General features: G+C 48.9%; 2 pseudogenes; both read left to right on the forward strand.

Annotated features, from left to right (window-relative positions):
- The first annotated feature begins 2,187 nt into the window (after positions 1-2,187).
- Positions 2,188-2,304, forward strand: LOC136656283 (5S ribosomal RNA; annotated as a pseudogene).
- Positions 2,305-18,344: 16,040 nt separating this feature from the next.
- On the forward strand, positions 18,345-18,464 carry LOC136656506 (5S ribosomal RNA; annotated as a pseudogene).
- The last annotated feature ends 8,409 nt before the right edge of the window (positions 18,465-26,873 follow it).

A 26,873-nucleotide genomic window follows, 5' to 3' on the forward strand; every position in this document is an offset into this window, starting at 1 on the left:
GTTGTGTCTTGCTGTCTTTTGTGCTCCCTGAAGCATTTGGTGGGCCACTGTGAGATACAGGAAGCTGGACTAGATGGGCCTTTGGCCTGATTCAGCAGGGCTCTTCTTATGTAGGTTATAAGCTCAATCAGGAGCCCAGGTCTACCCAAGCAGGTAGACCAGGCCTCCAAGTCCAGGTGGGAGCCCAGACCCAGGTCTGCCTGCCTAGCAAATGTCCACAGAAGCCATAAGCTCAAGCGCGAGGCCAGGTCTACACAGCAGGTAAACCTGGGCTCCAAGTGTAGCCAGGAGCCCAGGTCTACCCACCCAGCAAATGGCCACAGAGGCGATAAGCTCAAGTGGGATCCCAGGTCTACCCAGCTGGTAGACCTGGGCTCCAAGTCGAGAGCCCAGGTCTAGCTGCCTGGTTGACTTGGGCTCTGAAGGTAGTGCTCATGGCCCCCTCCCAAATACAGACACTGGATCCACCCCTGCTTCTAAGGAGATTCAATTCTCAGAAAGCTGGGAGGATTCAGCTCAACCAGGTAGATTCAATACATTCAAATCATCTGTACTTTGCTTTTTAAAAGTGATGAATATTGTAAAAAAAACTAGTGTTCCAGTGACGTGACTGTATTTGACTAGCATATCTTTCCTCTTGCTTTGATGTAAAGTTAATACATTTTATTTTCATATGTATCAATGCATCAGCAATGAATGTGTCATCGACAAATGTTATGTAGATGCTCGACAGGCGCTATATAGGTGTTAGATAGGCATTATATAGGTGCTAGATAGGCGTTATATAGGCGCTATGTAGGCGTTAAGTAGGCGCTAGATAGGTGTTATGTAGGTGCTATATAGGAGTTGGATAGGTGTTAAATAGGTACTGTATAGGTGTCAGGTAGGTGCTAGATAGGCGTTAAATAGGTGTTATGTAGGCGCTAGATAGGCGCTAGATAGGTGCTAGAAGGTTTTGGATAAGCGCTATATAGGTGCTAGATAGGCGTTATATAGGCGCTATATAGGTGCTAGATAGGTGTTATGTAGGCACTATATAGGCATTAGATAGGTGTTAAATAGGTGCTGTATAGGTGTCAGGTAGGTGCTAGATAGGCGCTAAATGTTATATAGCCATTAAATAGGTGTTATGTAGACACTAGATAGGCGCTATATAGGTGTTAGATAGGTGCTAGATAGACATTATATAGGCGATATGTAGGCTCTAAGTAGGTGCTAGATAGGTATGTAGGCACTAGATAGGTGTTAGATAGGTTTTAAATAGGTGCTGTATAGGCGTTAGATAGGCGCTATGTAGGCTTTAAGTTGGCCTTAAGTAGGCGTTATGTAGGCGCTAAGTAGGCCTTAAGTAGGCGTTATGTAGGCGCTAGATAGGTGTTATGTAGGCACTAGATAGGCGCTATATAGGTGCTAGATAGGCATTTTCAATACAAGTAAATACTACCTGCATCACAGTGATATGTTTTACATTTGCAGAATTGCAGGCCTATGTATTGCACTGGTGTGTAAATGAAAGGATATGTTGCATGTTATTTCTGTGTAGACAATACATTTTATGTTGCATGCAGAGATGCATTGATTCTATGCAAATTATTGTTACGTTGCTTTACAGATAATGAATGCATCTTTTAAAAAAACCCACATAATTTTCTCTTCCTGAAATTTGGGGGAGTTACGGGTATTTGATGTTTCTTCATACTTATCCTTTCATTTTGCCCACCAGTATAGATACCTGACATCATTGGCCCCCTTGAAAAAATAGTTGCCCCCCCACCTCTAGAATCCTGGCTACAGGCCTGGCCTCACGGGTGGGTTGGCCCAGCACCAGTCTATGCCTCATCTCCCATAGTGGACCTTATCCAGATCATTTTCCTGCCCCCCACCCAAATCTCCAAATTTCCAAACAGTGCATTAAGAAAACCCAGCATATATAAAACTGCCATGCAAGAGAGGTGAAAGCACTATGTTTCACTGTCATTGGCTTTTGCAGGAGGACAGGAAACAGTAGGAGATGGTGCTTCCTGTCCCTCCATCAGCCATGGAACATTCAGCCACGGAAAGCCCTGCCCTTTCTTTTTGAATGCAGAAATCGAGTTTTTCCAGTGCAGAATTGAGAAAGGCTGGAAGAGACCGGGGGGGGGGGGGCATGAGAAGACAGTGCCCCAGATCATCCCATATGAAAACTGAACATGCAACTGTAACCCTGCACATGCCCGATCTCGTCTGATCTCGGAAGCTAAGCAGGGTCAGGCCTGGTTAGTACTTGGATGGGAGACCGCTTGGGAATACCAGGTGCTGTAGGCTTATACCATAGTCTTTCCAGACTGAAGGTTGCCAACCAGGAGTGTGCAGAAATGGGCTCTGTCTACATGTTCATTTCTCCCTTGAATCAGATATTTTTATTTGCGCAGGAAACAGTGGCCAAAGTTGAGCTAAAAGAGCTTAATTTATTATAATGCCTTCTTGCGTTGCTTGTTGGCACCATCAGGAGGAAGGGCTCTTACAAAAAACCTGTTGGCAAAATAAGGTGCCACCTCTGAATGACCCACCGCTCACCTAGCCCTGTGATGCAAGCAAACCATCAATTCACAAGGAAGGGTTGCTATGGCAATGTGTCCCCCCCCCCCAATCTTTGATGTTCTGCAGCTCACTTGCCTGAATAGGAATGCGTAGAAGTGAAATTGCAACTCAGTCACAGAATCAGAGAGCTGGTCCAGCTCAGCTAGAAGGAACTACGTCAAGCTTTACTAAGCCTGGATCGAACAAGGCATCTCCTTAGGGCTGTCGGATACCTTTGATAGTTGTGTGGGAGGGAGATGCTGTAACTCAGTTGTACAGTACAGTTGGCATCCTTCAGTCTCGGAAGACTATGGTATCGCGCTCTGAATGGTGGTTAGTGTCCTCTCCAGTGCGCAAAGCCTGGGTAAAGTAGATATGGAGGATAGACTGTTATCCATGCAGCAAATCCCCCCTCTCCACGTCGCTGAAATGGTCCAATGGAAAGGCAGAGGCCAATACGGTTGGTTCCAGCGGCGTCGCAGGAGTTGCCAGAACGTGACTGTGTTCAGCCATGAACTGCCTCGGGGACTCCGGCTCTGGATTTTGCCTGGAGGTTGACTCCTGAAGCCTTTTCCATAACTGGATGTAGCCACAAGGCAGTGGAGGTTTGGGACCAGAGTTTTCCTTCTCTCCGATGAGCTGCCTTCCCAGGCTGACGAGTCCCATCTACCCGGTGGCTGTTTAGTCGCCTCTTACGACAAGTACAGCCAAACTGAGGGCCTATTCTTATCCCCAGGGGGTAGCTCAGGTGAAGAGCTCATGTTCTGCATACAACCAGAAGGGCCAGGGGTTGGTTCCTGACACCTCAAAGGACCTCAGGCAGTAGCTAGAGAGGGTGCAAAGCCCTACGTTTTGCAGGGAGCCTCACCGTGCTGTGCAAGTGTGCCCTCCCCCTCCCCTTCGGAGCCATTCTGGGAGGGGGAGCCTATTCTTATCCCCAGGGGGTAGCTCAGGTGAAGAGCTCATGTTCTGCATACAACCAGAAGGGCCAGGGGTTGGTTCCTGACACCTCAAAGGACCTCAGGCAGTAGCTAGAGAGGGTGCAAAGCCCTACGTTTTGCAGGGAGCCTCACCGTGCTGTGCAAGTGTGCCCTCCCCCTCCCCTTCGGAGCCATTCTGGGAGGGGGAGCATAATGGAGGTGTACGCCTGGCTCCGAAGGGGGGGGAGGCCCTTGCACGCTGCGGTGAGGCTCCCTGCAGAACTTAGTGCTTTGCACCCTCTCTAGCTGTGCCACTGAACCCAGGGTGAAATGAGATGTGAAGTGGAAGTTCCATGTTTGGAGCTGCTGGTGTCTTTTCCTTTTTCATAAAGCATCCAGGGTGGGGTCCCCCAATTTGGATCAGGGCCATCAGACAGGGGGAGAGGGGTTAATCTTTTGCCCCCTTGCCAATGCTCCAATTTCACACATGCCCCTGCTGTTGTTAACCAGGCAAGGGAAGATCAAACACAAATCCCCCCCCCCACACACACACACATCTAAAACCAGTTGGGGGGGTGCATTTGGGCATTAGGACCCCAGTGTAAGGGTAAAAGTTTAGGCCTCTAGAAACCCCAATCCAAATGTTCTCTTTAAGCTCTTTTCGGGGAAACAACAATGCACCACCAGAGACTTCAGTCACGTGAATCCTGTGCCTCAAGTCATTTGACCCTTAGGGGAAAGGGCTGGGGGAGGGGGGTCCGATGCCTGAAACCAGGGTGACCTCATGGCAGGGACCAGCAAGACTATCTGGGACCCCTCCCCATTAAATAACTTTGAGGTCATCAGGAAAGAAAGGGGTGGTGGCCAGTAGCGTAGCCAGAGGGGGATGCAGTGAGTAATGCAGGCATTACAAGGTAGCCCCTCCCACTCGCTGTCAGAGCTATTCTGGGCAGTGATGGCAATTCTCAATGGTTCACTGAGCACCTGCGTATTGCCTTCGCTGCCCAGAATAGCTCCCATGGCAAGTGGGGGGGGGGGCAGCTGCTTACATGGCACACTGTGACACTTGCAGGAATTGCCGTACCCCCCACTCTGGCTACACTGCTGGTGATGCCTCCAACATGTGTGCCTGCGATACCACTGAGATGACTGGAGATTAGAGCTGAGGGGCAGCCCTGCTCTAGGTGACTATTTATGTGGGTCTTGAATAGAAGATGGCAGGGGGGCGGGATGGAGAGCCGATGGATGGCGAGCTGGCAGCTATTTAACTGGCTTATCCTTGACTCCTGGATCATCTCATTATTTGCTGCAAAGGGCCCTCTTCACATCTGACCCCACTCAGGCAGTGCCAATGGCTCAGGTGGCAGCCTTTGGCGTTCAAGCCTTGAAAGGGCTAATTACATTATTTTCGCAAGCAACTGTTTGCATTAGTTCACAACCGCTTCCTGTGGCGGGGCTGCAAATCTGCACCCGGGGTCCCCATCTCATCGCACCTTTGTGCTTTATTTACGCTTTCAGTCGCTGTGCAAAATGAAAGGGTTGTCGCAGCTTGGGGGAGGGCACTGAAGTCCGCTCACCCACCAGAGCCACAGATCTCTTTGTGTGTGAGTCACAGGGTGCCATTAAGAGATGAAAGGGTCCTTGTCGCAAGCGAGCCCAGCGCACATCCAAGACAGGGCTTGCACATGATGCGGGCCCTTTCTGCACCCTGGCGTTGCGCATTAGGGGTTGAGCGCATGCTTGAAGAAAAAAGACTGTGACACTGAAAGCATTAAGTGCCACATGTCAGAAATATATATATATATGTACAATTTAAAACAATCAAAACAAAAAAACAAATCTGATTAACCGCAGCAAAAAGTGGCACGGCCGAGCTTCCAAGCTAAGTTGGAGGTCCTTGGAAAACGACATAGGCTGTGGCCTCCTGCCAGATCAGACCATTGATCCATCCAGGCCAGAGCTGTCAGCCTCAGAAGCCTTCAGCAGGTGGCCTGGGACTCGGGAGTGGGTTGCAGCTTGATCTCAGGTAGGTTGCAACAGGTACCACAACTGCTGTTTTGTGTTGAGGCTCAGGCCTGCACCGTTTGAGCGGTAACCAGGGCTAGAGGCCCAAGAGGAGGCAAATCCCATTGGAGGTTTTGGAGCTGCGCTCTCATGTTGGCCCGCTTAACCTGAAAATACAACCTAGAGGAACATTCAGCGTGTTCCCGTGGCCTGGGGAGGCCTCAGAGGTCAGCCAGCTCAGGCACCGGCCAAGAGCCCACCCTTCAGAAGGCTCCTCTGGCTGGGCCAGCCCCTGAACCTGCAGTAGTGGTGGGAGTGATAGCATCTAGTCCACCATCACAGGGCAGCACCAGGGGACTGAGCCTCCAGAACACCATTATGGGGCAATACTAAGAAGCCCCAAAATCTGATGCCAGTAGGGGAATATCAGTAGGGGGCAGTCTCTCAGGAACTCTTGCCTGCAATTCTTATGCTCCCCTTTGGGCAACCCTTGATAAGCCTGGAAGGAACTCCAGTTTTCCCCAGAACAGGAAGTCTTTGGCCTCAGATCTGTTCCCTGGGCTATAGCTGTATCATGCACATGCCCCTTCTAAAAGTCACATGGAGTTGTATTGCCCTTGACCTTCTTTGGGTTCAAATGGCAGTGTCGTCTCTCTGAGCTGCGCAGCGCTAGGACCAAAAAGTTCAGTGTTCCCAAGTCTTTTACTAAGCATTTTACTAAGGAAAAGAGCCATCTGCTTCTGTATGCGCTCGCTGGATGGATAAGAGAGCTAAAAATACCAGTGCGTATTAGATTCTGTTTTAATGTGGTTATGCAACCAATTTAGTAGATGCATCAGTAACACATCCGGGATTTCTGAGGAACGCAGGATAATACTCCCTCTCCCAGCCCAATGAATGGTGCAGTTGTCACCCCATGTGCCATGTGCTAGCAATCCTATAGCACAGGCCAGTGATTCTTAAACGTCACTGTTTGTGGCCACCGCGTCACACATTGTTGACGCATAAGAGGACACTCGAAAGAATTGCAAGCTAAAACTCAGCTCTTTCTGCACACCAGGGCATCTGTATGGAGTATTCCAACCAAAAGGGTGGGGTGGAAAGGGAGAGGGTTGGATGTGATTCCCTGTCAAGACACTGCTTTCAAGGGCCAGCCTTGCAAAGGTTTTTTTTTTTTGGGGGGGGGGGGGTATGTTACAACACTTTGCTCTAACACTTAGCCTAAGACAACCTGTTCAGAAACCAGGTGCAGTGGCGTAGCTAGAAGGGGTGCAAAGCACTCAGTTTTGCAGGGAGCCTCACCGCAGCTTGCAAGCAAGCCCATTCCCTTTGGAGCCATTCCAGGTGGGGGGAGCAAAAGGGAGGGGCCGATCCGTGCTGTGGAGAGGCTCCCTGCAAAACATACTACCTTGCCCCCCTCTAGCTATGTCACTGCTTCCTCCCATGTCTCAGAGGCTAAATGTGCTTTATCTGAAATTCCGGTACTGTTCTCAGAGAGTGCACTTAAGAGAGGGCAGGAACACAAACTCCGCATACCCTTACTCTGATTTTTGCTTGCACCATCATCAGCTGAGAAGGGCTCACCTTTTCCCAAGATGCCACTGTTCACCCCAGAGCGGATGCTGATTTCTCATTAGTCAATCACAAATAAGCTTCAGGTGATTTCATTGAACACGGCCCTTTTTGTGAGGGGTGGAGGATGAACACATAAGTAAGTGAACAGGAAGGAGTAAGCCTTTCCCATTCCAGATAACCTAATGCAGGGGTGTCCAAAGTTTTTGGCAGGAGGGCCGCATCATCTCTCTGACACTGACACCGGGGGCCAGGGGAGGGGAAGAATTAATTTACATTTAAAATTTGAATAAATTTGCATAAGTTTACATAAATTAATATACTAGAGGTGGAACTTATATCAATGAATGAAGGTCTTGCAATAGCTCGAGGCCTATAAAAGGCCTTGCACAAAGCAAGGCTGGCCTTTCCTTTGCTGCTGCTACTGCATCACAGACATGAAACAGCAAGTAGTGGAGGAAGCCCTCATCCCACAGCTCATGTGGGAGGTCAAACAGTCGCCCTCATGCTGAGAGCAGCTATGTCGGGCCAGTGCAGGCTCCAACGAATCTCCGGAGGGCCAGAGGCTCATTGGAGACTGGGGGCTCCCTGAGGGCCGCATTGAGAAGCCTCGAGGGCCGCATGTGGCCCCAGGGCCTGGGTTTGGGCACCCCAACCTAATGTATCAGAGACTCTTTGTGCAACAATTGGGAATCCACAAATCCTTGTCAGACACTCCAAGGCTTGACCGGGAATCTCATGTGGCTGAGATCTAGTGGGCTACCTCAGACAGGTGGACGTGAGTAATGGACAAAGACAGACTGCAGGCAGGTTTCCACCAATCCACCACCTGAGACAACTGGCCTCATGGATGAGCCAGCCCTCATAGCCTCCCGCTTTATCAGGTTGGTCATTTAATTATCTGGTCTGTTGTTGAGTGTAGCTGCCACTTGCTTGCCTTCTTGACCTCTTCCTGATTTTTTTGAATGGTCTGAACTGTTCACCTTTGGTTGGTGTGCTGCTTTTATTGCTGTACGATGCCTTGAACACTCTTGCACTCAGAACTCATCAATAATTGAAACAGGTAATAAATAAATGAGATGGCACACATGATTGTTGACAAATGTTTTGGAAAACAGAGGTGTGCACAGGGCCGGTCCATGAGAATTTGCTGCTGGAGCCGAGCACCAGTGTCACAACCGCCATCCCTCCCCCTTCTCGTTTTCTCAATTAAAAGCACCCCTCCAATTTCATCCTTCCTTTCCAATCTCCCCCTTCCTTCCTTCTCTATTTCAAAGGGGAGGAAAGCAATGGAATGTAAGCAGCCCCTCCCACTTGGCATTGGAACAAAAAATGGGGAAAACGGGGGGGGGGAAGTGACATTTTAATTTGGGGGTATGGAGATAATAATAATAATAATAATAACAACAACAACAACAACAACAACAACAACAACAACAACAACAACAACAACAGGTATTTATATACCGCCTTTCTTGGACTTTATTCAAGACTTTATTCAAGGCGGTTTACATAGGCAGGCTTTATTAAATCCCTATTAAATAGGGATTTTTACAATTTCAAAGAAGGTTCTTTCTTTCAAGAACCACTACATTCAAGGTGTTTCATTCCGATCTGGCTTCACATCCTGGCCTCCATCCTCCCACGCTCCGAGCAGATGGAATTGCTCGGCTTCGGCTTGTCAGCTGTTTCAAGGTCGCACGGTGCCGGTGGCCTCGAACTGGCGACCTTGTGGATGTTATCTTCAGGCAGACGGAGGCTCTACCCTCTAGACCAGACCTCCTGCCCTCCTGCCCTCCAGACCTCTAGACCAGATCATCGCAGGTTAGCATTCCAGCTAACAGTTTTCTTCTGCAGATCAGGCCAGGCTGCTTGCAAAGTTTTTCAATACATAAATATCAAATATAAATGTCAAAAACTTTTTGCGACCCACCAAAAATCAGCTCATGACCCACTGGTGGGTCCCATCCGAACCCACAGTTTGGAAACACCGATTTAAGGCACTGGTTTAAGGTGGGGGTGTTATCTCAAACCAGGCTTGCCAGCCTTTCCTCCTGTGCCAACAGCATGCTCTTCTGAGTGGGAGACTGAACCCTGGATCCCATGGGCACCATCTAGGTTGCTATACCAACCTGAGCATCCGGTCAGCTGGTGTGAGTGAGCTATTCTGGCACACCTCACCCACTAAACCCCTGGCCTCAGAACTAGCTCCCTATTGACTGTAAGCATTCGGACCATTTCGTAGCCCAGGTTGCTGTCCTGCATCTCAGTCCTTGCCTGAGCTGGACCACAGCCCCGTCTCTGGCCCACCTGTGACTACATAGTGTTTCTGACCAGTATGGCATCCTCATGGGAAGTGGAAGAGTCACGCAATGGACATTTTCACTGACATCTGCAGCAACCAACAGAAGCACTTCCTTGGTCCACTGAGCTGCTAATACAGTGATGTATGGAGCGGAGGGGCCTTGCGGCTTCCTCTCTCTTAGACACTTAGACATTTCTGGCTATGGGATCGGCCAGATAATCAAGAAGATTAGTGCTGGTGCCTTCTGCTCTGGCAACCTTGTCACCCCATGTCACCATCACGCTTCAGTACCCAGTACTTCAGAACCAGACAGCGCCTAGATTGGCAATGGAGGCCTCATTACTATCCCAGTTTCAGAGCATTGCTAAATGATGTCCAGTAGTTTTTGATCTCCCAGTTTATCACCTGGAGCTTCAAGCGACTGACTTCCCAAACTTTCTCATCTGTAAATATTAATGCTCTATGAATGTTCCAATATTTTCTATTTGCTATTTGTTTTTGATACCCCCCCCATGATATTGGATCAAGCTTTTATGCTTTGCATTTGTTGCTGCTCTTTTCTGTGGTTTATTGGATTTCAAATTTAATTTGTGCTGCTTTTAGTTAATTACGTTTAATGTATTGTTTATTTGCTGAATTTATATACTGCTTTACAACAAATAGTCTACAGGCTGCCCAGTTCTAACCAGTGTTGGCACAGCGGGCCACATGGCCCACGCAGTACCCAGCGCTGGGACTGAGCAGGCTGGAGGTCTCCTCGGGGTAAAGGAACATCTGCCCTAGCCTACTCAATGGGGCTACTCAGATCTGTGTCAGCAAAATTGCTAGCACAAGACTGAGAAACCCCGTGATGGGCTTTCAAACCTGGGAGGGGGAATAGGATTTGGTGTAGGCCAGTGCCATCAATCCCACCCCCTCCTGGGCCTGATCTGTCCCATGTCTGCTCTTCCTCCACCCTTGCACCCCCTTCCTGCCCTCCCTCTGCCATTGCACTTCACATCAGGCATCTTGTTGGCATCCTTCAGTCTCGGAAGACTATGGTGTCACGCTCTGAATGGTGGTTCTGAAACAGAGTGTCCTCTCCAGTGCGCGAAGCCTGGGTAAAGTAGGTATGGAGGATAGGCTGTTACCCATGCAGCAAATCCCCCCTCTCCACGTCGCTGAAATGGTCCAATGGAAAGGCAGAGGCCAATACAGTTGGTTCCAGCGGCGTCGCAGGAGTTGGACATCAGGCAATGGTCCTGGATTCAGCACCAGCGGAGTGGCTCGGGCTTCCCCCGGTGTTGCTTACTCCCAGGGTGCTGCAAATGTGCTTTATGGCACATTTGTGACACCCTATGGTGGCTAGCATAGCCGGCGAAGAGGATTGGGTTGTGATTTGCGGTAAAGGAGGATATAAATTCAATGAATACATTAAATATTTTGGGATCTAACAGTATTTAAACATGCAGCGGCATGTAGTATATGATGGAATGTTGAGGGGTGTGCAGTGGTATTTGCTTTTGATGTCATGGCATTTGATGGATGGCATGCAATATATGATAACTGGTGAAACAACAAGGGAAGGAGGGAACTTCATGAGAAGGTGTTTGACTGCTATAAGATATCATTGGGATTTCCGGAACTGGGGGGAGGGGTTCCCTTGAGGGCACAAATCCAAACATTTGGGCATAAGCTGAAGCAAGGAAGAGGATGGAGACTGGGGAAGGGGGAAAGGGAAAAGATCTGAATTGTGAGGAAGTGTTTTGCACAAGAGCAAAATGTTAACCCATCCTTGCTCTATGACCCCAATTCTAATTATTCATTAGTGATTTTTGAAAAAGAAAAAGATTTGGGCAGTGGTGTAGCTAGAAGGGGTGCAAAGCACTAAGTTTTGCAGGGAGCCTCATTGCAGGGTTTAAGTGGCCCCCTCCCCCCACCACGGAGCCATTCCAGGTGGTGGGTGCAAAATGGAGGTGTACGCCTCTGCTTGGACGCTGCAGTGAGGCTCTTGCAGAACTTAGTGCTTTGCACCCCCTCTAACTAAGCCACTGGCATGCAATCTCTCCATGTCATGTCTAGTTTACCCCCCACCCCCTTCCTTAATTTGGAGGATGGAAGAGGAAAGAGACCTTGTTCCATCAGGAAGCTCATCAGAAACAGTCTCTTTGCAATTTTGCACAGTCTTTTGTCTCTCTGGGATATATTTTAGTCCTGGGACACATTATCACATGATTTCTTCTGGGGCTGGGAATCTCCTTATATGATGAAATGAACATCTGCTGGGAAACAGATCAAATGGACACTAAGCTCTAAATAAGCCAGGAGATGAAATGCCATCCATATGCTCGCAAGCAACCAGCTCAAATATATACAGACCACTCGCCATGTTAGATTGGAGAGTCAGTAGGCCTGGCAAGGATCTGAAGATAAGTTGTCCCTCTTTCACTGGTTGCCTCCCTTCAAGCTACTTGGGCACACAGCTCAAAGGTAAGCTTCACGCAGCTTGGAGCTCGGCTACCCAGAAGTTGGCAATGACATGCGACATCGGCAAATACATGGAAGCTGCACCCAGTGCCACTCAGCTATGCAAGGGCTTCACACAGCAGCAGGAATTGTTACAGGGAATGCTGCCCACCCTGTGTTTTAAGCAGGGTTGTCAACCAACCTGAAAGAAACAAAAAATCCTAACTGGGAGTTCATTGGCTTTGGAACGAGTTGCTGGAAAAGGAAGGAGGTGGGCAAAATTAAGGTTGGGGTCGACAGGCAGATTTCTGGGGGATTTGTAGAAGGATGGCCAGGGTTTCTGCCTCCCACTCAGTGGCGTAGCTAGAGGGGGTGCAAAGCACTAAGTCTTCCAGGGAGCCTCAATGCAGCGTGCCTCCCCTTTGGGGCCAGGCATATGCCTCTGCTTTGCTCCCACCACCTGGAATGGCTCTGAAGGGGAGAGGGAGGGGCCACTTGCACGCTGCGGTGAAGCTCCCTGCAAAACTTAGTGCTTTGCACCCCCTCTAGCTATGCCACTGAGTGAAACAATTCAACCGCTGCTCAGAAAACCTATACATTTGCCATTAGGCTCTCTGGCAGGAAAACCTCAGAGTATGTGTACAGAGCAAAGTAGTCTTTAAGGAAGCTAAGACATGGTTTGAAGAGGCTCTCTTGAGAAGCAATTCCCAGTAATATCAGTGAGAAGGTCTCCCAGCAGAATTTAAACCTGGTTCTTTAGACCCTGTCCCTGGTCTGCAAGTTGCCCATCCATAGTCCCCCTGACCTGAATACTCTGCCTGCCTGCCTGTCTCTTGACTGCTGGGTGCTCTCCAAGTCCTCAGGTGGTGAGAGGTCCTACCTAGCCCTGTTTTGTGACATCCGTTCACTGGATGGTGGTGACGGGGATTGAACCTGGGTCTCTCTGCATATACAGCATGGCCTCTGATGCTGCCAGGGATATGAGCACAACTTTGCCTTGAACTGAGTCAGATCGTTGGCCTGACTAACCCAGGACTGTTGACTGCAGTGACTGGGGGAAGCTCTCCCAGACAGAAAGCAGAAATCTCTCTTAGCCCTGTTGCTTCATGTCAAGCCTGGGCTGCTTGGGTGCGAGGGCAAAGCCCTGCATTGCACCCTCCATGATGCCCCTAGCCTGCCCCACGGGGGCATTAGGCACTGCCACTGGGGCTGAGGAGATGGACAGCATAGGGCGGTAGGACATGGGAGGTGCAGTGCTTCTGCCAGCTAGAAAAATATTTGTTCTTCTTCGGCCAAAGCAGATAGAAACTCAGTGCACTGCAGAGGCATGGACGGGCACTAAGTTGCCAAGTGCTGGTTGCTGGCTGGGCACACTGGGGGCAAAGCAGGCATCAGCAGTGAATGTCCTGGGGCACTGAGCCCTTGGCAACTGCCCTGGGGGGGGGGTTCCCCAGACAGTGGCACTAGTCCTAGAGGCAGATGTTTGTACTTGCCCCCCCCCCGCTCATTCCAGCACATCACAAATGTTGTTTGTTGCAAAAAGACCAGGAACACATGGTGATAACGGAAGAGAACCACATCTCTTTCTCGTTTGTAAGTCAAAGAAAGAACAGATGAAGCTGAGGAACATAAGAACATAAGAACAGCCCCACTGGATCAGGCCATAGGCCCATCTAGCCCAGCTTCCTGTATCCCACAGCGGCCCACCAAATGCCCCAGGGAGCACACCAGATAACAAGAGACCTCATCCTGGTGCCCTCCCTTGCATCTGGCATTCTGACATAGCCCATTTCTAAAATCAGGAGGTTGTACATACACTCCATGGCTTGTAACCCATAATGGATTCTTCCTCCAGAAACTTGTCCAATCCCCTTTTAAAGGCATCCAGGCCAGTTGCCATCACCACATCCTGTGGCAAGGAGTTCCACAGACCAACCACACGCTGAGTAAAGAAATATTTTCTTTTGTCTGTCCTAACCCGCCCAACACTCAATTTTAGTGGATGTCCCCTGGTTCTGGTGTCAGGTGAGAGTGCAAAGAGCATCTCCCCATCCACTCTGTCCATCCCCTGCATAATTTTGTATGTCTCAATCATGTCCCCCCTCAGGCGCCTCTTTTCTAGGCTGAAGAGGCCCAAACGCCGTTTGGAGGAGACTGAGTAATAAAGATTATTCTCATAATAATAACACAAAAATTGCAGGGAACTGAAACTGCTTCCTAGAATTAGAAGCTATCAGTAATTATAGCCTAGTTCCATGTGAATTCTATTTAAAGATAATATGTTAAAAGCACCTTTGATAGAAATTACTTGATTGTGCAATTGGGGGCCCCGGAGAGCTTGTTCTGCCTCTTTCTACCATGGTGCTAAGTTGGGTGGTAGAGTGGCTTTTTCTGAAGGAAATGGCCTGGGGAGATTATAACAGTCTTGGTTTGCTGTTGAGTCTGAACCTCCTCCGTCCATGTTTCCCAAACGTCCAATTGTGGGGATGCCGGGTTTTTCTGAATGAAATGGGGATGAACGCTTTCCTCTTAACTCCAGAAAAAAAGTTTCCTAGAGAATAAATTTAAGAATTCCGCAGAGGAGACTATCCTCCCCTTATGTTTTTGACTAGTCACTGATCTGAATTTGGCTACCAAATTGGTTGGCAACCTTCAGTCTTGAAAGACTCTGGTATAAGCCTACAGCACCCAGTATTCCCACGTGGTCTCCCATCCAAGTACTAACCAGGCCTGACCCTGCTTGGCTTCCGAGATCATGGCATAAGCCTACAGCACCCGGTATTCCCAGGCGGTCTCCCATCCAAGTACTAATCAGGCCTGACCCTGCTTAGCTTCCGAGATCCTGGTATAAGCCTACAGCACCCGGTATTCCCAGGCGGTCTCCCATCCAAGTACTAACCAGGCCTGACCCTGCTTAGCTCCCGAGATCATGGTATAAGCCTACAGCACCCGGTATTCCCAGGCGGTCTCCCATCCAAGTACTAACCAGGCCTGACTCTGCTTAGCTTCCGAGATCATGGTATAAGCCTACAATGCCTGGTATTCCCAGGCGGTCTCCCATCCAAGTACTAATCAGGCCTGACCCTGCTTAGCTTCCGAGATCATGGTATAAGCCTACAGCACCCAGTATTCCCACGCGGTCTCCCATCCAATTACTAACCAGGCCTGACCCTGCTTAGCTTCCGAGATCAGACGAGAAAGAAAAACTCAGTGCAATGGTGTAGCTAAGTGGGTACTCATGCTGTTTTGCAGATGCCTGAATGTGCCAAGGAAGCAGCGCCCGCCCCCCCCCGAGCCATTCCAGGCGGTGGAGTCAAACAGAGGCATTCACCCCCCCTGCCTCCCTGCATTCGCCTCCGTTTTGCTCCCACCAGCCAGAATGGCTGAGAAGGGGAAGAGGAGAGGGTGCTCGCATGGTGCATTCAGGTCTCTGCAAAACTTAATGCTTTGCACCCCCTCTAGCTACGCCACTGGCCCCGTGAGTGACCAAGCATCAATGCAAGATTGGCTCCCAGGCTGAGGAGACCATTGGCAAAGTGTTATCTGGTGGGTGCCCTAAGGCTTGTGAAACTCATGGACAAGAATTTAAACTTCCGCTTCTTTGCATGCTGAGGTGGCGCGCGGGGGGGGGGGGGAGGTCTTTATGTGGCAGTGGTTGTGAAGGCTTTTTCGCCACCAGTCACACCTCCCCCAGAACCAGATGGCAGCTAAGAGCATCCAAAAATGCCCCAGATGTTGCATCTTTTTGAAGCATTGGGGGGGGGGTGAGGAAATGGTCCCCAGCAGTGGGGGCTACCCTATTTTTGTGGCAGCAACCATTTTTTTTCTACAGTGTCCCAGAACTACACAGTATCCAGGCACTGTGAGAAAGCAAAATAGTAACTCTAAGGTACATGGCACTGAACAGAACACTACTTTTTCTTTTTCCTTTTAAAAAGGGCTCATGGCAAACATCAGTGGCGGGGCCTGCAGAGGCCCTGGCAGCTGCGCAAAGTGTCATGTGCTGATTTCAGGCTTGCAGAGATGCTAAGGGCACTTCCTGTGAGGTCGGCTAGTTCTATCCAATAGCGCCTGTGGTAGAGATGTGGCGGGTTTACCAAGCCTCCGCTGATTGGAAGGATGTAAGTGGTGAGTCACAGAGGGGAAGAATGGGCAGCCTTTCCTGTGGGTGGATGTGTTGGGCTCATAAGATCCAGTGGCACAGCTAAGGGGGGATAGGGGGTAAATTGCCCCAGGTACCACACCAAAAACCACACCGAAGTGGCATCTAAGATACCCCCTTTAGGAAGCCTCTAAGATATTGCATGGGGGAATATTAAAAATTGGGGGGGAGATGTTAACAATTTTTGTGTTCCTGGGTGCCTTAGTTATGCCACTAATAAGATAATGTAATTCTTTCACTATTTCAGGTGACACAATAGTGGCTGTTGTTCTGCACATCATTTGCAAACTGACTTCACCAAAGCTCCGACAGTGTCACTCAAGGCTGGGGTTCATCCTGACCTGGTCAAATAAGGATGATATGAACTTTCTAGGACAGTTGAATGGGTTCAAGACTCTCTAGCTGATTAATCACGTCTTGTCCACTTGGGTTTTGTGACCTTTCCATATGTACTGAGCTCTCACAGTTGGCCCCTGAAAAGGAACACATTTTAATTTTTCTATGTCTGCAGCAATCAATACATTAAACCAGGGGTGCTCAATAGGTGGATCGCGATCTACCGGTAGATCGCGAAGCAAAATGAGTAGATCGCGGAGTAGATCTGGGAGGAAACGCCGGGAGTAAGGCCCATTGTACTCAATGGGGCTTACTCCCAGGTAAGTGTGGCTAGGATTGCAGCCTCACAGCCTAATCCTAGGCATGTCTACTCAGGAGTAAGTCCTGTTATACTCAGTGGGGCTGAAGGTACACCAACATACATTGTACACATAAATGTTATATGTTATGATGGCGCGAACATTGTAAAAAAAACTCTGGTAGATCTCCGGGCCTTGCTGGGTTTCAAAGTAGCTCTCAAGCCAAAAAAAGTGTGAGCACCCCTGCATTAAACAATTCATTTGCACACTATAACAGCAATCAGATCTGGCTGCCTACACCAGGTCATAAAGCTTCTCCTCCTCCTCCTCTCGGTGCATAATGCCATTTGCAACCCTGATGTCCATCAGGAACAAGGCAGAACATTAATTCTCATCTTGCTGTCCCAGAGTCTAATTTTTCCTCTCTTTTTTCACAGAGGCATGGCAGAAGGTAAGAAATTCAGCAGATGCAGCTTTCACCCCAGCCTGGAGATACAGTGATGGGGAAATCTGCACCTTAAGAAGAGCTCCGCTGGATCAGGCCAAGGGCCCATCTAGTCCAGTTTCCTGTATCTCACAGTGGTCCACCAAATGCCCCAGGGAGCACACAAGACAACAGACACAACCTGCATCCTGGTGCCCTCTCCTACATTTGGCAAGCGGCAGCTTGCCTCTAAAACCAAGAGCTTACACATACCTACTATGACTTGTAACCCATAATCAACTTTTCCTCCAGAAATTTGTCCAATCCCCTCTTAAAGGCATCCAGGCAAGATGCCATCATTACATCCTGTGGCAAGGAGTTCCACAAACTAATTGCACACTGGGTAAATAAATATTTTCTTGTGCCTGTCCTAACTCTCCCAACCTTCTGAGTTTCTGTCTTCTGAATGCTGGCATGGAGCTTTGAAGGGCAAAGAACAGGATGAAAGTGGCAAATGGATCTCCATTCTGCCCTGCTGGATTTGTCTGCCAGTCCTAGAAAGTGGAATCTGTTCCCATCACATTTTTGTTTCTCAAGTTTATGCTTATTCGGGGAACTCAGGCCTGGCTCCCTCCCCTGCCCCCGACCTTCACCTGCCCAGAAGATAGGGGTCACTTGGGGAGTCTCAGACACACTCACTGCTACACGGCTGCAGTGGTTTCACTAGAGGGGTGTGGGTCACACCGGGTGATAAGTGGGGAGTAACAACACTACTGGCCAGAATTATTAAAATCACAGTGTTTAGGACTAATACCATCATGTTATATAACATTCAATGTGTAGTTTCGTGCAGAATGCAATGAAACGAAATATCTCTATTCTATCGAAAGTTATAGCCAAAAAACCTGGGAGGCTGGGGTGATGATGTGTTGCTGCGCCCATGGGGTGTCCTGGGGTGTTCCCATGTCCACTGCATGGGAGGAGATTCATCATGGGGAGTTCATCATCATCATGTAGTGCTAGCCTCCTGCACCGGGTGACCTAAACCCTAGTGATGCCACTGCACTGCCAAGTTTCTCCAGCAAATTCTTTGCCTGGAATTCCTATCTAATTTGCTGCCCCAATACCTATTGTTACTGATAATAAATACTGAGTGTTTGTACAGTGCATTTCACATGTTCGACAGACATGATCTCCACAGTCCTTACAACAGCCCTGTAGGCCAGACCAGATCGTAGCGGAAACGGAGGCAGGAGTGACTTGTGTAAAGCAATTGGTAGCTGAGATGACATTTGAACTGGGGATTTTACAGCTCCTACTCGACAGCAACTGTTACCCTGCACATGCCTGATCTCGTCTGATCTCAGAAGCTAAGCAGGGTCAGGCCTGGTTAGTACTTGGATGGGAGACCACCTAGGAATACATGGTGCTGTAGGCTTATCCCATGATCTCAGAAGCTAAGCAGGGTTGGGCCTGGTTAGTACTTGGATGGGAGACCGCCTGGGAATAGCAGGTGCTGTAGGCTTATACCATGATCTCGGAAGCTAAGCAGGGTCAGGCCTGGTTAGTACTTGGATGGGAGACCGCCTGGGAATACCGGGTGCTGTAGGCTTATACCATGATCTCGGAAGCTAAGCAGGGTCGGGCCTGGTTAGTACTTGGATGGGAGACCGCCTGGGAATACCGGGTGCTGTAGGCTTATACCATAGTCTTTCAAGACTGGAGGTTGCCAACCACTCCATAAGGCAGCAGAAAAGGTGGGCATGGAAGCCTTAATCTGCAGTGTGCAGCAGTTCAGCCCCTGTGTGGCCCTAGCACCATGCTTCCTGCAGCACTGACACTGTGGTTCTACTGCAGACCAAACGGTGTTTCCGAGGTTCCATCTATGCTGCAGTACCAGCAGGCCTGAACGCCTCTCCAAGCCCCACCAAGCCCTCATCTCAGCGCTTGTTTCTCTGTCTGAGCAGCTTGTGTCTAGTGGGAAGATTTGGCTCAACTACAGGTCTGCTCCCTTGCTCAGACTGATTTGAGACATGGAAGACTGCTATAGGGCAGCCTAGGGTTGCCTCAGAGCACTCTCCCATGTCCTGCGGGGGAAGGTGTGCTGGGAGGCAGTTGGCTTCCACCCCGATCCTCCTCCCCTTATCCAAATACACCCACATCTATTTGGGCATGAAGACAACCCTTGCTGAAGAACACACTGCTTGGATGAGTGACCATGGTGAATGTGCACAGGAGGGTGTTTGATTCTGTGTACAGCAATTCATGGGTGTTAACCAAGTTTTCTCTGTGGGCTTAGTTACTTGGGGTCGCCTGAGTCCTTGGCATTCTTATTCTGGGGGATCATGAGTCCAATAGACTGACTCAAAGTCACGTTCTTGACCTACTGGTCAATGGGGGGTGGGAAGAGAAAATGAAGAAGGCAATGATGAAGATGAAAGGCAAACAATCGCAACAGCTGGGCAAACATGGCTACAGCATCTGTATGATTCATCAGCCCCTTCAGATATTGAGGCATCACAGGAGCCTCTTAAGCCAAATAAGAAGGTCTAGAACAAGTGAGAAAACACACCCAGCTGTACTTTTTCCATCTAGAGATTCTAGCAAACCAAAACATCTCTTAAAGCTGCCAAAACCAAGATCTGACTGCCAGCAGTGATGGATGGTGGAGGAGGCTGAAAGTATAATTTGGGCAAAAGAAGCTGCGCATAAAACCTCTTCCCTTCAAAGGCTAGGTGTGTGGGAGCTGGGTAAGGCTGCATGCCAAGCTGGGGGATTTGTTGAGTGGCTGTGGGCAAGTGGGTCCGGGTGGGGGGCAGGGAGAAGCATCCACTTGCATCAAGGTATGAATGGTCAGACTGCAAGAGACAGTAGTTGGCAACCTTCAGTCTCGAAAGACTCTGGTATCGCGCTCTGAAAGGTGGTTCTGGAACAGCGTCTAGTGTGGCTGAAAAGGCTGATTCGGGAGTGACAATCCCTTCCACACTGGGAGCAAGTGCAGTCTGTCCCTGGTCTGTCTCCCTGGCTATGGGCCTTCCTTCTTTGCCTCTTAGCCTCAGACTGTTGGCCAAGTGTCTCTTCAAACTGGGAAAGGACATGTTGCACAGCCTGCCTCCAAGCGGGCCGCCAGGGTTTCCCACTTGTTGAGGTCCACTCCTAAGGCCTTCAGATCCCTCTTGCAGATGTCCTTGTATCGCAGCTGTGGTCTACCTGTAGGGCGCTTTCCTTGCACAAGTTCTCCATAGAGGAGATCCTTTGGGATCCGGCCATCATCCATTCTCACGACATGACCGAGCCAACGCAGGCGTCTCTGTTTCAGCAGTGCATACATGCTAGGGATTCCAGCACGTTCCAGGACTGTGTTGTTTGGAACTTTGTCCTGCCAGGTGATGCCGAGGATGCGTCGGAGGCAGCGCATGTGGAAAGCATTCAGTTTCCTCTCCTGTTGTGAGCGAAGAGTCCATGACTCGCTGCAGTACAGAAGTGTACTCAGGACGCAAGCTCTGTAGACCTGGATCTTGGTATGTTCCGTCAGCTTCTTGTTGGACCAGACTCTCTTTGTGAGTCTGGAAAACGTGGTAGCTGCTTTACCGGTACCGCAAGAGACAGAAGCCAGCAGCAAGGCCCATTCATCAGTGAGAGGATCTGGCAATAGGACCTGCCAGGGCTACTTGTGATGAGTGTAAACTGGGCTCTTACCATTGAATATCCTGGAGACTCTGGAGGCAGGGCAAGAAGACTGCAGGCTAGGACTGGGGCATTTGGTGGGTCCTGGGGCATTTGGTGGGCCGCTGTGAGATACAGGAAGCTGAACTAGATGGGCCTATGGCCTGATCCAGTGGGGCTGTTCTTATGTTTTTATAACTATAGGGCCGCTGGGTGGTCCATCCCATCCCTTCTTTATCATCTTCCTTAAGGCCCAACTACACACTACAGTTAATGCATCGTTGACAAGTATGTCCCATTTTCTTATGCAGCCATCTGACTGGTCACATGTACTCCTGCCTTGCTAGCAGGAACTGCAGCCTGGCATGTCCACAGATCTCCTCTCTTCCTCTGTGGCACTCCCGTTTGTCCTCCCATCACGTCACTGGATTGGCAGCTGAAGAGAATGCACAGGAGACATGGCACAGGTCTCGACAGAGCAATGGACCTTGCCGTACTGGGTTGCCTCAATTCCTCCTCTTGTTTTGTCCAGCAGTCCTGCAGCTGAGCGTCCTCCCCCTCAAAGAGGAGGGGTTCAACTGAGCCTAGGATAGTGGCAGCATAGTTAATAAGCAGAGTCCGAGAAGCTATAAAGGGCAAGGCTTCTGTATGGAAATGGAAGTCTTACCCTAAGGAGAAGAATAAAGAGCACAAATTTTGGCAAAAGAAACGTAAAAAGAACATACAGGAGGCAAAGAAAGATTTTGAGGAGTGCCTTGCTGGTAAAATTCAGTGGAAATAATAAAAGCTTTTTCAAATACGTTACACGCAGGAGACTAGTTAGAAAAGCTGTCGGCCCACTGGACAGTGACAAGGAAAAGGGGAGAGGGTGAAAAGAGTTGCTCTCCATTGCACTCACTACGTGAAAAGGAGCTACGTTCAAGAAGACTCCGGTAGCACTGGACTACTGGAGCCTTACCGTATAAAGCTTGATGTAGCCAGGCTCTGCGAACCAAACGAGATGCGGCGTGGAAGTTCTGTGTTTTGCAAAAGCTCTGATCTCTCCCCCCCCCCCCCACTGGAATTTGTTTTGGAGTAAACATGAGCGATATATAAGGTCGACCCGCCTTAGGAACCCACTTTAGGGGTGGAACCCAGTTAGGAGCCCACTTTAGCAGTCGACCCACTTTAGAAACTGTCAATCGAGGAGTGCATTTTTACAATCGGATTCTGTGCATGGTTACTTGGAACCCAGTTGCTCTTAGTCTAGTGAGACTTTCTCCCAAGTAAGTTTGCACAGGATTTCAGGCTTAGCTAATACATCACCAGCCCTCTTCCCAGTTACTCAGTTCAATTTAGATAAACGTGTACATTAGCAGGTTTCCAATATAGGCATCTTGAGTGTGCCACCTTCCGAAAATCTGCCCCATCCTCACTTCAGTGGTCTTGGTCAAGGAAGGCACCTGCCATTCAACATCCTTTTGGGTTAACAAACCCTGATGGAAATTGCCCACGGCCTCCTCAAGCCATCTGCTTAAGTCTCTTACTTCTCCTTGGATCCTTGCATGGAGACGGGTGCTATATGCTGAGAATGAGAGAGATGCGCCCACTCGCAATGAGTAAATGCTATCAAATTGGATCCAGTCACATTGAGGCAATAAATAACACATCTTGCACTCAAGTTGCTATGAACATCGCGCAGTGGCATAGCTAGAGGGGGTGCATAGCACTAAGTTTTGCAGAGAGCCTCACCACGCCGTGCAAGTGACCCCTCCCCCCTCCCCTTTGAAGCCGTTTTGGGTAGTGGGAGCAAAATGGAGGTGTTAGCCTCCATTTTGGCCCCACCACTTGGAGAGAGAGAGAGAGAGAGAGAGAGAGAGAGCGCATTGATAACACCTCAGGGCAGGTACCAACATTCCCAAACCTTTGCTTGATGACTCCCCCCTACCCGAGTAGCAGAATGTGCAGAAAAATTTCAACAAGGTCACTTTCCTTCATGAGGAGAGCAGCATCACGAACAGACCTGCTGTGGCATCTTTATAATAACCCATTCCCTTACCAATGTGCAGACTGAGAAGGTATCACAGAGGTGCAGGCGCAAATTAATTCACAATCACATCAGTCTCGTCTTCTCAAGACCAAAGCTGCTCCTCTCCATCCTGCCAAACAGAATATGTTGGAGCCTCTATCCCAGGGGGAAGGTGTGTCCCACCCTCCAGAGGAGAGGGTCATTGCTGACCCCTGTCAACGGCCAGGGAGGCCACTCTAAGCCTGGGGACTCAGCCAGCTCTCCACTTTGCATAAGAGCACAAAATGACTCATAACACGATTACGTTTTAACACTTACATAATTTTTTTTTTTAAATCAATCATTGAAACAAGATTAAAAAAACAACAAAAAACTTCCTACTCACTCTCAGGCATAAAACACATGTCTGCAGCAGCAGAGGATAGGGTTCTGGTAGCTTGACAAGTTGTGCAGAGGAATTCTGACCTGATCATATGCAGGGACAAGAAGGAAAGAGGAATTCTCTCTTGTACACACAGACAGGATGTTCCAGTATACCTGGTCACCCTGTCATAATGCAGTGACTTGTGTAGCTTCCAGAAGACATTGCTGTGATGCTTGCAGACCATTTTTTTTTTTTCGTTAGGCTGATGTTTCACCCATAAGAGCTCAGGACCGGAGGAGATGGTCTCCTCATAGCTGGGGATCTTTTGCCTGCTTTCTGAAAGTGCCCATCAGATGCTGGAGCAAAGTGCTGCCCCTGCCAAAATGGAAAAATAGAAAAGCCCCCCAAACATGGTAGCTTGTCATTTTTAAATGGGGGAGGGGAGAAAAGAGAGCGAGGGAGCTGCTGCCTAGGACTAGATGGGCAGTGGCAGGGAGGATGAGCACAAGTTGTCCCTTTGGGAACTTCTTTCCAAAAATTTCTGTAGACATTGCAGAATCCCTGGTTTTCCCCTATTTTAGACCCTTCTAACCCGCCCTCCGCAGCTTCTGAGATGCCCCTGTATTCTGAAAAGACTGCTGAGTCATCCTGACACAAAAGACATCATCTCAGGACACTGCTCTTCCTTAGAGCAACTTCTCCTTCTCCCTGACCAGGAAACAAGAAAACCTTGAGTTTGAGTTGGCTCATAGGACCATGAAGTCCAATGGCCATGTTCAAGAGCGGGAGATTCAGAAACTCGGGCAACTTTCCCCCAAATGACCAAATGCCCAGGCAAAGTTTGGGGCACATCCACTGGCTATACAAAAAGGGGGGGCACTGCTCCCATTCTGCACCCCGGCTTCCTTCACAGAGGGCCTAGTACTTGCCAATACACTCTGCTTTATATAAAGCAAATGTTACCAAGATACCAGAATGCTCTTTCATTTCAAAGGAAACCAAGGCAGAGGGATCTGTTCAGCCCATCACCAGCCTTCATGGGCTTGGTTTTTGCTTCCTAAATAAATGTATTTCCTAATTTCCTGAATAGCAGCTGTGCGGGGGGGGGGCAGAGATCTGGATCAGGACTGCAAGAGGGGCACAGAGAGAAATCCCCTCGCCTCCCATGCTGTGGCCCTGATCAAACACCTTGCAGCTGCTGTTTAGAACATGCTACATGTAGCTTAGCCCTCTCTTTTCCATCTAATTCTGTATGATGTGCAGGTAGCGTTTGAATTATCGGAGGGGGTAATGGAGGTAGAGGGGCCCATAAATACAAGTTATATCCTCAAACTCCCCCAATTGCAGCCAAATCACACACACAACCATCACCTTCTAAAAACAGTTAACAGCAACCTCTCCCGTCACCCTGTAATTTGAGCACTAAGAATAGGTCACAGTGGGGCCCAGAAATGGGTTCGGACCCCAAGGGAAGCCCACCTCTTGTGGTTTCTTATGTTTGCCTGCAACTAACTAACTAACTAACTAACTAACTAACTAACTAACTAACTAACTAACTAACTAACTAACTAACTAACTTCTCAGCAAGTCAGCCCACCATATCCTGGGCATCTAAGATTCTGCAACGCCTACAAAAATCCTTGTGCTTGATGAAAACAAAACACATTTCAGAAGCCTCATTTGGCAACATCACACCAACAAGCAGATTCCCAGCCAGGGCCTTGTTCCAAGGGGTACCTCCTTCTTTAAAAAAATAAAAAATAAACACAGGACCATGTGTTAAATTTGGCACCTTTCTTACTGGGATCCAATGGGCAGCAGCAAGAAACTCTCACCCGTGACAGAAAGCATTGACCCTTCCAAGCTCACTGCTTTTGGAGTGCTGCAGTCCATGCAAGATAGATGGGCTGATCTGAGAGAAGTATCAAGAGCTGGAGAAGCTTGGCTGAGTGCAGAAGGCTACAGGCAGCAGAGCATATGGGGAATAAGAACCCGCTGCTTAGTCCCTGGCCTTTCCAGGCAGGGCTGGGAAATACCAAGAAGGGAGCATTCTGGTTTGGCTTGTCATTCTGTTGTGTTGACAATCAGAGGCATCACTAGGATTTGTGTCACCTGGTGTGAAAGCTCATTGTGTCATTTCTGTGATAGATCTCCTTCCGTACCAAACCACACAGAGTAAATTACAAAATCATACACACAGCCTAAATGCAGTGGCATCACTAGGGTTGGTGTCACCCCCAATAATTTTATTTATTTCAATATATTATATATAACAGTCCAGGTCACCCAACAAATCAGTTACCAAAAAACCAGTGGCCAACTTGATGACACAGTAAGAGCTGACTCATGCTGACACCTTATTGTGTCATAGCCCCTCATAGGCTCTTGGAACAATCAGTCTCATTAGTCAGCTTGGAGTTTAAGAAATCCACTTTTTGTTACATAAAGCAGTTGTGTTTTCCTTTTCTGGTTATTTGGCTATAACCTTTGATAGAATACACGTATTTCAATATGGGTTTTTTTCATTGCATTCTGCATACAGTACTTCTTTCCAAAGCACGCATAGCTTACCTTCCCACATACGCCTTGAAATTAGGAAGCTAACGTGTGCAGGTCAAGGGGATTCCATTAGATTTGAGCTCCAGCACATCTCATTTGAGAAATTATATCGTGCACTGATTCCCAAACCTTTTAGCACTGGGATGCACATTTTTAAAAGACACTATATCAGAACCCACCTAGTTTTATGAATCTAAAAAAAGGGTTTCACTTAATCAGCCGCTCAAGCCTCTGTTTTTATCCTTTTTACTATTGTGGAGAGGGGGATGACAACACCTTCTGGAGTGTTTGTTGAGCTCCATGTTCATCAGATCAGGACCAGGGGCATGTGGTGTGGGGGGTGACTGGTGAGGTAGAGCTGCCCCACCGGAATTCTTCAAAAAGTGCCACCATCACCGCCGCTGGTGTGAATGTTCAAGCACTCGCAACCTATGTACTCCAGCCACTGGTCAGAGCATGTGGGTTGTGGGTGTTTGCATACCTCCCATGGTAGAGGCACACTTTTTGAAGAAGTCCAGTGGGGCGGTTATGCCTCACCTGCCACTCCCATACCGCGCATCCCTGTTTGGGAGCATTCTAGTGGGCTTGCATTCCCCCTTGCCTGGCCTTTAATATAAGTAGAGGCAATTAAAAGCTGAGAATAGAAGGGGACTTCCTTCTGAAGAGTTTGTTGGGGCCTACGTTCATCAGCTTGGGACCAATCTGGTGGCATTGTGTTCCCCTTGGCCTGCTCCAAAGGCTGCAGTAGCCCCTAAAAACTGCAGGACAGAGGCCACGGAAGCTGGAATCCACCAAGGAGTGTATGTGATAATGGTGATCAGGCAGCGATCCTCCCCTCCCCGGTAGCAGCTTGTTTAACCCTTGATGCACATAACCTCATCTGTCTTGTCAGTTTTGTGACCCACCAAAAATTGGGTCATGACTCACAGTTTGGGAAACGCTCATATCATGTCATTATCCCCTGAACAAAATAGTACTGTGCAATTCTGACAGCCGGCCATTGTATCATCATTTCAAATGCCACTGGGCCCGCTTAGGGGGTTGTCTTTCCTCTGCAAACCCCGTCTCTATAGCAGCAGTGGTTCGCATCATTCCCAAGAGATATCAAATCAGTTCGAGAAACAGAACAACCTGAGTCGGCTTGATTCACAAAGTCCGTCGCAAGGGCTCAGAAGTATGTGGGTGAAGCCACAAGCGGCACATGAATCCTCCACATGCACCGAATTTGGCACAGGGCAGAAGCAGCAACA

The sequence above is a fragment of the Tiliqua scincoides genome, chromosome 6 (assembly GCF_035046505.1).
Source record: "Tiliqua scincoides isolate rTilSci1 chromosome 6, rTilSci1.hap2, whole genome shotgun sequence".
Lineage (NCBI taxonomy): Eukaryota > Metazoa > Chordata > Lepidosauria > Squamata > Scincidae > Tiliqua > Tiliqua scincoides.